The 13254-nt window shown below is 44.3% G+C and overlaps 1 pseudogene; it reads right to left on the reverse strand.

Annotated features, from left to right (window-relative positions):
• Window positions 1-330: 330 nt before the first annotated feature.
• LOC118786335 lies at window positions 331-428 on the reverse strand (annotated as a pseudogene).
• Between the last annotated feature and the right edge of the window lie 12826 nt (window positions 429-13254).

The following is a 13254-nucleotide window of genomic DNA, read 5'->3' on the forward strand; positions in this document are numbered from 1 at the left end:
CTTTTTCGTAGAAAATAAAGCTATTTTTTCGCCGTGGCACATAGCGTCAAACATGAAAAAGTTGATAAAGTGGATAAAGTTTACGCAGTTCGACTTACTGCTGGTGTTTTCGGAGTAGGTCAAGTTCAGAATGAAGAACAGCGGCGGGAAAACCGGGCCTTGTCAAATCAGAGCGCGGACGTGAAATGAAACAGGCCAATCAAAAAATGCAGCTGTTGTCCATTGGCCTGTTTCATTTAGAACGAAAGCCAATGAGAGCCCAGCTAGACCGGAAAGGCGTGGCTAAGGTATATGAAACAAAGAATAGAGAAAAAGGGCCAACCGGAGGCGCAATCCATGCTAATCTTCCCTGTATCGTTCCAATTTTAAGGGGCCATGCTAATCTCCCCTGTATCGTTCCAATATTAGTATATGTGCTGCCGAAGCGCGCATGCTTGAAAAGAAGTGTTATATAGCTGCCGTAGACAGATAACTGTTTTCAGTGACGGTAGCCACAAGTATCCTCAATAGAGTCTCAATCAGGTGCGGCTGGTTCACCTGGGCAGGTGGGGCAGAGCCCTGCCAAAGATTTATCCACCAAAAAAAATGGATCCATAATATAAATTTGAAATGAAATGTTGCTTGTGGATGTAATCAGCGAGAAAAGTACCTCAATGCGTCATGTTTCTTTGTAATTTGTAAAGAAGTTTTGAAAAAGAGTTTTTTTTTCTCTCGCAGAGATCTCGCTGATCACCTCCACCGTAGCTGCTGTACAGTAACGTTAAATATTTCAGGTAGGGCGGCTGACCTCGCTGCCCTGCCGAAATTGCACAGCGCCCCGCTGTTTTTCTAAGTAAATCTGTGGCGAAATTGTGGAACTGCAGCAAGAGCGTGGCTCGTAAAGGGTCGGAGGGGCAGATCATGACACTGCCCGGCCTACTGTTAACGTCAGGGCTCAATGTAACACATTACCTGTATTACTCCGCAGGAACTTCTCGTGGTCAGTTTGCAAAGATGGCAAGTGAGCAGCATGGGTGCAACAGCGCTGAGTTTCTTATAAAGAACTCGTTCGAAAAACTTGATATTGGATTAAATTGGCTATGAAGGAATTGGGACCTGATAAACCTGACATTAACATCGTCCAACAAACAAACGACAAGGGTCGGTCACTCAATCGGACGTTTTCACGTTCGTGGTATGACAAGAAACCTCGGCTCTCTGGTTGTCCTAAACGGAATAAAATGTTGTGTTTTCCATGCCTGCTTTTCCGTTCCTCTGTTACGGGGGGACAAGGGGATGTTTGGAGCAGTGTAGGTGTGTGTGACATGAAACATTTTTCAGAGAAGGCGAAAAAACACGAGGCTAGCAAGTCTCATCTGAATTGTGCTGTCAAGTTAGCCATGCTGGGGAATGCTAATATTGCAGCACAACTCGATGAGGGCTACAGTGTGAGTTTAAGAAATCACAACAAAGTGGACAGGAATAGGCACATTCTGTCCAAGTTGATAGACTGCATACGATTTTGTGGGGCTTTTGAGCTAGCACGTAGGGGGCACGATGAGACTGAATCATCAAGCAATCCGGGTGTTTTCACAGGTGTTGTGGATCTGGTTGCATCCTTAGTGTTATGCAGGAACACCTCGAAAATGCCACCGTGTTCAGAGGTACCTCCAAAACCATTCAAAATGAAGTGGACTGTATGTTTGAGGTTATGCAGGGCCAGATTATAAATGATCTAAAAAATTCCGAGTTCCTCTCTGTGCAAGCAGATGAAACTACCGATGTGTCCACGCACTGCCAGTTAGTTGTAGCGTTTCGCTACATTGACACCGCCAGCACTGTTCAGGAGAGGTTTTTCTGTTTTAAATCAATTCATGGACAGACAAATTCAGAGTCGATCTCTAAAGTGCTTTTGGAGCAGCTCGGTGTAGTTTGTTCACCCGAGAGCGAAACAGATAAAGGCCGACTGATTGCACAAACATACGATGGGGCTAATTCGCTAGATTCCGCCTGTAACCTAAACATGAACAGAACCTCCACGGTCCGCTCACAGTGGTCTTCCTGGGCTCTAACTATCTGGGACGGTGCAAAATATAAAAATTTTAATCCGTTTCAATGCGATCATCAAATAATCTGCCCTACCCTACCTATTTTTCAACCCAGGAGCCGCTACTGGTCTCCATATAAGTGTATTTACCCTAAAGAGTGGTGATTCTAACATACCTTAAGAGAAAAATAATCTGTCATCAAAAACTGATTGTTTTCATTCTTTTTTTTTTTTGATGAATGTTTTTTATTTTTGTTATTTTTCTGCCCATGTAACTCAAGGTGCATTGTGGATATTATGCAAGTCTGCTGCTGGTGGCCTGAGAGAGGGTGGGTGTGGCGTCATGACGTATGTGCCATTCGCAGTTAGCTACATGCAGAGCTGGCTCTACAGAAACGTCTCGCTAGTTCGACACAGGAGCCTGTGAGAATGAACCAGGATGCCGAGTGTATATTCCAAAATCACCCCTATGTATTTGGGAATATTCCACTTCTGAAAGGTGAAAGTGTTCCAAAAGTAAGGCTCCAACACTGAGAATAGATTTACTTTAAAAGAGTTGTGCTGTGTGAAATCCTGACTGTTTTGAAAGTGCTGGCCTAAAGGGCAAAACTCTTTAGAGTAAATACCCATATATTGAGACTCTATTGAGGATACTTGTGGCTACGGTCACCAAAAACAGTTACCGTAGCCTACTATGGCAGCTATATAACAGTCGTCCTTTCCTTTCATTCGTGCTCGCTTCGGCAGCACATATACTAAAATTGGAACGATACAGAGAAGATTGATAACCTCAGTGGCCATCCATGGTAATCTTCCCTGTATCGTTCCAATTTTAAGGGGCCATGCTAATCTCCCCTGTATCGTTCCAATATTAGTATATGTGCTGCCGAAGCGCGCATGCTTGAAAAGAAGTGATATATAGCTGCTGTAGACAGATAACTGTTTTCAGTGACGGTAGCCACAAGTATCCTCAATAGAGTCTCAATCAGGTGCGGCTGGTTCACCTGGGCAGGTGGGGCAGAGCCCTGCCAAAGATTTATCCACCAAAAAAAATGGATCCATAATATAAATTTGAAATGAAATGTTGCTTGTGGATGTAATCAGCGAGAAAAGTACCTCAATGCGTCATGTTTCTTTGTAATTTGTAAAGAAGTTTTGAAAAAGAGTTTTTTTTTCTCTCGTAGAGATCTCGCTGATCACCTCCACCGTAGCTGCTGTACAGTAACGTTAAATATTTCAGGTAGGGCGGCTGACCTCGCTGCCCTGCCGAAATTGCACAGCGCCCCGCTGTTTTTCTAAGTAAATCTGTGGCGAAATTGTGGAACTGCAGCAAGAGCGTGGCTCGTAAAGGGTCGGAGGGGCAGATCATGACACTGCCCGGCCTACTGTTAACGTCAGGGCTCAATGTAACACATTACCTGTATTACTCCGAACAAACTTCTCGTGGTCAGTTTGCAAAGATGGCAAGTGAGCAGCATGGGTGCAACAGCGCTGAGTTTCTTTTAAAGAACTCGTTCGAAAAACTTGATATTGGATTAAATTGGCTATGAAGGAATTGGGACCTGATAAACCTGACATTAACATCGTCCAACAAACAAACGACAAGGGTCGGTCACTCAATCGGACGTTTTCACGTTCGTGGTATGACAAGAAACCTCGGCTCTCTGGTTGTCCTAAACGGAATAAAATGTTGTGTTTTCCATGCCTGCTTTTCCGTTCCTCTGTTACGGGGGGACAAGGGGATGTTTGGAGCAGTGTAGGTGTGTGTGACATGAAACATTTTTCAGAGAAGGCGAAAAAAACACGAGGCTAGCAAGTCTCATCTGAATTGTGCTGTCAAGTTAGCCATGCTGGGGAATGCTAATATTGCAGCACAACTCGATGAGGGCTACAGTGTGAGTTTAAGAAATCACAACAAAGTGGACAGGAATAGGCACATTCTGTCCAAGTTGATAGACTGCATACGATTTTGTGGGGCTTTTGAGCTAGCACGTAGGGGGCACGATGAGACTGAATCATCAAGCAATCCGGGTGTTTTCACAGGTGTTGTGGGTCTGGTTGCATCCTTAGTGTTATGCAGGAACACCTCGAAAATGCCACCGTGTTCAGAGGTACCTCCAAAACCATTCAAAATGAAGTGGACTGTATGTTTGAGGTTATGCAGGGCCAGATTATAAATGATCTAAAAAATTCCGAGTTCCTCTCTGTGCAAGCAGATGAAACTACTGATGTGTCCACGCACTGCCAGTTAGTTGTAGCGTTTCACTACATTGACACCGCCAGCACTGTTCAGGAGAGGTTTTTCTGTTTTAAATCAATTCATGGACAGACAAATTCAGAGTCGATCTCTAAAGTGCTTTTGGAGCAGCTCGGTGTAGTTTGTTCACCCGAGAGCGAAACAGATAAAGGCCGACTGATTGCACAAACATACGATGGGGCTAATTCGCTAGATTCCGCCTGTAACCTAAACATGAACAGAACCTCCACGGTCCGCTCACAGTGGTCTTCCTGGGCTCTCACTATCTGGGACGGTGCAAAATATAAAAATTTTAATCCGTTTCAATGCGATCATCAAATAATCTGCCCTACCCTACCTATTTTTCAACCCAGGAGCCGCTACTGGTCTCCATATAAGTGTATTTACCCTAAAGAGTGGTCATTCTAACATACCTTAAGAGAAAAATAATCTGTCATCAAAAACTGATTGTTTTCATTCTTTTTTTTTTTGATCAATGTTTTTATTTTTGTTATTTTTCTGCCCATGTAACTCAAGGTGCATTGTGGATATTATGCAAGTCTGCTGCTGGTGGCCTGAGAGAGGGTGGGTGTGGCGTCATGACGTATGTGCCATTCGCAGTTAGCTACATGCAGAGCTGGCTCTACAGAAACGTCTCGCTAGTTCGACACAGGAGCCTGTGAGAATGAACCAGGATGCCGAGTGTATATTCCAAAATCACCCCTTTGTATTTGGGAATATTCCACTTCTGAAAGGTGAAAGTGTTCCAAAAGTAAGGCTCCAACACTGAGAATAGATTTACTTTAAAAGAGTTGTGCTGTGTGAAATCCTGACTGTTTTGAAAGTGCTGGCCTAAAGGGCAAAACTCTTTAGAGTAAATACCCATATATTGAGACTCTATTGAGGATACTTGTGGCTACGGTCACCAAAAACAGTTACCGTAGCCTACTATGGCAGCTATATAACAGTCGTCCCTTCCTTTCATTCGTGCTCGCTTCGGCAGCACATATACTAACATTGGAACGATACAGAGAAGATTGATAACCTCAGTGGCCATCCATGCTAATCTTCCCTGTATCGTTCCAATTTTAAGGGGCCATGCTAATCTCCCCTGTATCGTTCCAATATTAGTATATGTGCTGCCGAAGCGCGCATGCTTGAAAAGAAGTGTTATATAGCTGCCGTAGACAGATAACTGTTTTCAGTGACGGTAGCCACAAGTATCCTCAATAGAGTCTCAATCAGGTGCGGCTGGTTCACCTGGGCAGGTGGGGCAGAGCCCTGCCAAAGATTTATCCACCAAAAAAAATGGATACATAATATAAATTTGAAATGAAATGTTGCTTGTGGATGTAATCAGCGAGAAAAGTACCTCAATGCGTCATGTTTCTTTCTAATTTGTAAAGAAGTTTTGAAAAAGAGTTTTTTTTTCTCTCGCAGAGATCTCGCTGATCACCTCCACCGTAGCTGCTGTACAGTAACGTTAAATATTTCAGGTAGGGCGGCTGACCTCGCTGCCCTGCCGAAATTGCACAGCGCCCCGCTGTTTTTCTAAGTAAATCTGTGGCGAAATTGTGGAACTGCAGCAAGAGCGTGGCTCGTAAAGGGTCGGAGGGGCAGATCATGACACTGCCCAGCCTACTGTTAACGTCAGGGCTCAATGTAACACATTACCTGTATTACTCCGCAGGAACTTCTCGTGGTCAGTTTGCAAAGATGGCAAGTGAGCAGCATGGGTGCAACAGCGCTGAGTTTCTTTTAAAGAACTCGTTCGAAAAACTTGATATTGGATTAAATTGGCTATGAAGGAATTGGGACCTGATAAACCTGACATTAACATCGTCCAACAAACAAACGACAAGGGTCGGTCACTCAATCGGACGTTTTCACGTTCGTGGTATGACAAGAAACCTCGGCTCTCTGGTTGTCCTAAACGGAATAAAATGTTGTGTTTTCCATGCCTGCTTTTCCGTTCCTCTGTTACGGGGGGACAAGGGGATGTTTGGAGCAGTGTAGGTGTGTGTGACATGAAACATTTTTCAGAGAAGGCGAAAAAACACGAGGCTAGCAAGTCTCATCTGAATTGTGCTGTCAAGTTAGCCATGCTGGGGAATGCTAATATTGCAGCACAACTCGATGAGGGCTACAGTGTGAGTTTAAGAAATCACAACAAAGTGGACAGGAATAGGCACATTCTGTCCAAGTTGATAGACTGCATACGATTTTGTGGGGCTTTTGAGCTAGCACGTAGGGGGCACGATGAGACTGAATCATCAAGCAATCCGGGTGTTTTCACAGGTGTTGTGGATCTGGTTGCATCCTTAGTGTTATGCAGGAACACCTCGAAAATGCCACCGTGTTCAGAGGTACCTCCAAAACCATTCAAAATGAAGTGGACTGTATGTTTGAGGTTATGCAGGGCCAGATTATAAATGATCTAAAAAATTCCGAGTTCCTCTCTGTGCAAGCAGATGAAACTACCGATGTGTCCACGCACTGCCAGTTAGTTGTAGCGTTTCGCTACATTGACACCGCCAGCACTGTTCAGGAGAGGTTTTTCTGTTTTAAATCAATTCATGGACAGACAAATTCAGAGTCGATCTCTAAAGTGCTTTTGGAGCAGCTCGGTGTAGTTTGTTCACCCGAGAGCGAAACAGATAAAGGCCGACTGATTGCACAAACATACGATGGGGCTAATTCGCTAGATTCCGCCTGTAACCTAAACATGAACAGAACCTCCACGGTCCGCTCACAGTGGTCTTCCTGGGCTCTAACTATCTGGGACGGTGCAAAATATAAAAATTTTAATCCGTTTCAATGCGATCATCAAATAATCTGCCCTACCCTACCTATTTTTCAACCCAGGAGCCGCTACTGGTCTCCATATAAGTGTATTTACCCTAAAGAGTGGTGATTCTAACATACCTTAAGAGAAAAATAATCTGTCATCAAAAACTGATTGTTTTCATTCTTTTTTTTTTTTGATGAATGTTTTTTATTTTTGTTATTTTTCTGCCGATGTAACTCAAGGTGCATTGTGGATATTATGCAAGTCTGCTGCTGGTGGCCTGAGAGAGGGTGGGTGTGGCGTCATGACGTATGTGCCATTCGCAGTTAGCTACATGCAGAGCTGGCTCTACAGAAACGTCTCGCTAGTTCGACACAGGAGCCTGTGAGAATGAACCAGGATGCCGAGTGTATATTCCAAAATCACCCCTTTGTATTTGGGAATATTCCACTTCTGAAAGGTGAAAGTGTTCCAAAAGTAAGGCTCCAACACTGAGAATAGATTTACTTTAAAAGAGTTGTGCTGTGTGAAATCCTGACTGTTTTGAAAGTGCTGGCCTAAAGGGCAAAACTCTTTAGAGTAAATACCCATATATTGAGACTCTATTGAGGATACTTGTGGCTACGGTCACCAAAAACAGTTACCGTAGCCTACTATGGCAGCTATATAACAGTCGTCCCTTCCTTTCATTCGTGCTCGCTTCGGCAGCACATATACTAAAATTGGAACGATACAGAGAAGATTGATAACCTCAGTGGCCATCCATGCTAATCTTCCCTGTATCGTTCCAATTTTAAGGGGCCATGCTAATCTCCCCTGTATCGTTCCAATATTAGTATATGTGCTGCCGAAGCGCGCATGCTTGAAAAGAAGTGATATATAGCTGCTGTAGACAGATAACTGTTTTCAGTGACGGTAGCCACAAGTATCCTCAATAGAGTCTCAATCAGGTGCGGCTGGTTCACCTGGGCAGGTGGGGCAGAGCCCTGCCAAAGATTTATCCACCAAAAAAAATGGATCCATAATATAAATTTGAAATGAAATGTTGCTTGTGGATGTAATCAGCGAGAAAAGTACCTCAATGCGTCATGTTTCTTTGTAATTTGTAAAGAAGTTTTGAAAAAGAGTTTTTTTTTCTCTCGTAGAGATCTGGCTGATCACCTCCACCGTAGCTGCTGTACAGTAACATTAAATATTTCAGGTAGGGCGGCTGACCTCGCTGCCCTTCCGAAATTGCACAGCGCCCCGCTGTTTTTCTAAGTAAATCTGTGGCGAAATTGTGGAACTGCAGCAAGAGCGTGGCTCGTAAAGGGTCGGAGGGGCAGATCATGACACTGCCCGGCCTACTGTTAACGTCAGGGCTCAATGTAACACATTACCTGTATTACTCCGCACGAACTTCTCGTGGTCAGTTTGCAAAGATGGCAAGTGAGCAGCATGGGTGCAACAGCGCTGAGTTTCTTTTAAAGAACTCGTTCGAAAAACTTGATATTGGATTAAATTGGCTATGAAGGAATTGGGACCTGATAAACCTGACATTAACATCGTCCAACAAACAAACGACAAGGGTCGGTCACTCAATCGGACGTTTTCACGTTCGTGGTATGACAAGAAACCTCGGCTCTCTGGTTGTCCTAAACGGAATAAAATGTTGTGTTTTCCATGCCTGCTTTTCCGTTCCTCTGTTACGGGGGGACAAGGGGATGTTTGGAGCAGTGTAGGTGTGTGTGACATGAAACATTTTTCAGAGAAGGCGAAAAAACACGAGGCTAGCAAGTCTCATCTGAATTGTGCTGTCAAGTTAGCCATGCTGGGGAATGCTAATATTGCAGCACAACTCGATGAGGGCTACAGTGTGAGTTTAAGAAATCACAACAAAGTGGACAGGAATAGGCACATTCTGTCCAAGTTGATAGACTGCATACGATTTTGTGGGGCTTTTGAGCTAGCACGTAGGGGGCACGATGAGACTGAATCATCAAGCAATCCGGGTGTTTTCACAGGTGTTGTGGGTCTGGTTGCATCCTTAGTGTTATGCAGGAACACCTCGAAAATGCCACCGTGTTCAGAGGTACCTCCAAAACCATTCAAAATGAAGTGGACTGTATGTTTGAGGTTATGCAGGGCCAGATTATAAATGATCTAAAAAATTCCGAGTTCCTCTCTGTGCAAGCAGATGAAACTACTGATGTGTCCACGCACTGCCAGTTAGTTGTAGCGTTTCACTACATTGACACCGCCAGCACTGTTCAGGAGAGGTTTTTCTGTTTTAAATCAATTCATGGACAGACAAATTCAGAGTCGATCTCTAAAGTGCTTTTGGAGCAGCTCGGTGTAGTTTGTTCACCCGAGAGCGAAACAGATAAAGGCCGACTGATTGCACAAACATACGATGGGGCTAATTCGCTAGATTCCGCCTGTAACCTAAACATGAACAGAACCTCCACGGTCCGCTCACAGTGGTCTTCCTGGGCTCTCACTATCTGGGACGGTGCAAAATATAAAAATTTTAATCCGTTTCAATGCGATCATCAAATAATCTGCCCTACCCTACCTATTTTTCAACCCAGGAGCCGCTACTGGTCTCCATATAAGTGTATTTACCCTAAAGAGTGGTCATTCTAACATACCTTAAGAGAAAAATAATCTGTCATCAAAAACTGATTGTTTTCATTCTTTTTTTTTTTGATCAATGTTTTTTATTTTTGTTATTTTTCTGCCCATGTAACTCAAGGTGCATTGTGGATATTATGCAAGTCTGCTGCTGGTGGCCTGAGAGAGGGTGGGTGTGGCGTCATGACGTATGTGCCATTCGCAGTTAGCTACATGCAGAGCTGGCTCTACAGAAACGTCTCGCTAGTTCGACACAGGAGCCTGTGAGAATGAACCAGGATGCCGAGTGTATATTCCAAAATCACCCCTATGTATTTGGGAATATTCCACTTCTGAAAGGTGAAAGTGTTCCAAAAGTAAGGCTCCAACACCGGGAATAGATTTACTTTAAAAGAGTTGTGCTGTGTGAAATCCTGACTGTTTTGAAAGTGCTGGCCTAAAGGGCAAAACTTTTAGAGTAAATACCCATATATTGAGACTCTATTGAGGATACTTGTGGCTACGGTCACCAAAAACAGTTACCGTAGCCTACTATGGCAGCTATATAACAGTCGTCCTTTCCTTTCATTCGTGCTCGCTTCGGCAGCACATGTACTAAAATGTTTTGCTCGGTCCCGATTTGAATTTTAAGAATGAGAATTAGTAGGAAACACCTTTCGATTTATGTACGGTTTTGCTCGGTCCCCGATTCGAATTTTAAGAATGATAATTAGTAGGAAACACATTTCGAATTATTTCTTTCAAGGAAGCAGACAAGGTTTTTAGCAATGAATGAAACGTTTATTATACAGCATGTTCAGTATTTATAATATGTATGCACTGATAAAAATGTAAAAATGCAATGTAAAATTAAAAATTTAAATTTAAAAACACACTCGCACACAAAGGAACTATTTACAGATACACAGCCTTTTCAGTTCCTCTCGCTCCTCTTTTCGGCCAGCCACTGCTCCACAGATTTGCAGGCGTAGAGAGCACAGAAGTGCTCCCCACGGTACTGGCTGTGGCCATAGTCCTTCTGCCGCGGCTGGCCACAGAGCTGGCAGATTCTAAGTTTGTGGGGCTTCCGCTTTTTCTTCTGGGGTGACGTGGCGCTGTCGTCTCTCTCTCCCACCTCTTTTTCATGTTCCAGGCAGACGTCCTGGGGATCTTGCCCACGTCCTCCGGGCCACGCTGATCCTCTAGCATTTGGCGAGCCGTCCGTCCTCCGGGGCCCGCTTCCACGGCACAGAAAAACTGGCCCTTGAAATAGGCGTGCCCGCTGTCCAGGGTTGGCGGTTTGCCGCTGATGAGGCAGGGATCCCCGGGCTGGCCCACGGCTTCCCCCTCGCGCTGCGCAGGAGCTCCAGGTCCTTCTGCTTTTGCACCTTCCGCCTGTATATTGTGTTTCTGGTGGGCACCCGTTCAGAAACACCCGCCGCCGCCGGCTCTGCTGCAGCTGCCGCTGGTGCTGGCTCCTCTGCTGCTGCTGCCGCCGCCGCAGCCTGCTGCTCCTGCAGCCACTGCTGACCTTCCTTCCATTCTGTCTCAGTGGTCAGGCAGGTCTGTTCTGACTGACCTTGTTTGCTGAACCCCCTTTTCTCCCAACAGGACAGACACATGAAAGGCTTTGTCTGAAGGCGGGGGTAGCCTAGCATTGTGTCAGGCCCTCTTTTGAATGTTAAAACGGCACGTCTCCTCAGGTAGCCTGGGAGCGTTAGGTAGAGAGAGAATGAATGGGGCAGGGGGTAGCCGGGCATTGTTTCAGGCTAATGGCCGTCTTTTGAATGCTAAAACGGCACATCTCCTCAGCTAGTCTGGGAGCATTAGGTAGAGAGAGAATGAATGGGGCAGGGGGTAGCCGGGCATTGTTTCAATTAACCAATAACAGTGTTGGGTGTCATCATTAAAAAAGAAACTACATCATTTAGGGTAAAACCTCATAGAAGAGAGGCATTTGAAATAATCAGTTGCTATTTCAATAAAGAAAAAATATACATAACATATAACAATTTGAATTGCACTGCAAGGGTTGTGTTCATGTTACATTGTTTAGTAATTGTGCCAACTATCTGTATGAAAACTAGAGATAATAAATAAATCATTATACCAGATGTCAATATCATTACTGATCTGTATGGACAGTGGCAACATGTGTTCTTAAATATAGAGGAACTGTACAGCAATTTGGTGTTCTCATGTATAATTCATACACACCTACAGTCTCAGATTCAGTTTTCTAAAGCATGTGATCTAAGTTAGCATTAGGTAGCCTGTGTAAAGTTTTACCTGGAGAGAGAATGAATGTGAAAAGATTTCTTGATATGTTACGTAAACTAAAAACATGTTTGCCATGATGTCAGTAAACCCTTATTATTACCACCTTGTTTTTTCAACAATTATTTCATTTTTTAAGGGGGGGAGAATAAACCTTATCTGGTGGTCAAATGTAACATTGAATAAATGTAATAAACCATTCACTTTTTTGGTTGCTTACAAGTTATAAATAAGGAGAAGAGAGTTTTTTTTTTTAAAAAAAGAAAAAGAATTTATTAAAAAAAGAAACACACACACACACACAAACAAATAAACTATATAATAATTTAACTATGTACACTATTTACAGTTTTGAGTCTGCCAGCCACTGCTCCACAGTTCTCCCGTCGGCCCGGGAACAGAAGCTCTTCCCTCTGTAGCGACTGTGGCCATATTCTTTTGTCTTCGGCTGGCCACAGAGGCTGCAAAGGAAATGCCGGACCTTCCGGGGCGGCTTCAGGTGCCGTCCTTCCTTCCACGACACAGCTCCAGCATAATGGCTTCCACAAGCCTGCTGATCTTCGGAGACTGTGCCGCACCCACCCCCTGGCCCAGGACGACGCTGCAGAGAAAAGAGAGAGAGAGAGAGAGAGAGAGAGCGAGAGCTGGGTAACGAAGGCGGTTTATCAGGTCCCAATTCCTTGATAGCCAATTTATCCAATATCAAGTTTTTCGAACGAGTTCTTTATAAGAAACTCAGCGCTGTTGCACCCATGCTGCTCACTCGCCATCTTTGCAAACTGACCACGAGAAGTTCGTGCGGAGTAATACAGGTAATGTGTTACATTGAGCCCTGACGTTAACAGTAGGCCGGGCAGTGTCATGATCTGCCCCTCCGACCCTTTACGAGCCACGCTCTTGCTGCAGTTCCACAATTTCGCCACAGATTTACATAGAAAAACAGCGGGGTGCTGTGCAATTTCGGCAGGGCAGCGAGGTCAGCCGCCCTACCTGAAATATTTAACGTTACTGTACAGCAGCTACGGTGGAGGTGATCAGCCAGATCGCTGCGAGAGAAAAAAGACTCTTTTTCAAAACTTCTTTACAAATTACAAAGAAACATGACGCATTGAGGTACTTTTCTTGCTGATTACATCCACAAGCGCCATTTCATTTCAAATTTATATTATGGATCCATTTTTTTTTGGTGGATAAATCTTTGGCAGGGCTCTGCCCCACCTGCCCAGATGAACCAGCCGCGCCTGATTGAGACTCTATTGAGGATACTTGTGGCTACCGTCACTGAAAACAGTTATCTGTCTACGGCAGCTATATAACACTTCTTTTCAAGCATGC

The sequence above is a fragment of the Megalops cyprinoides genome, chromosome 11, assembly GCF_013368585.1.
Source record: "Megalops cyprinoides isolate fMegCyp1 chromosome 11, fMegCyp1.pri, whole genome shotgun sequence".
NCBI lineage: Eukaryota > Metazoa > Chordata > Actinopteri > Elopiformes > Megalopidae > Megalops > Megalops cyprinoides.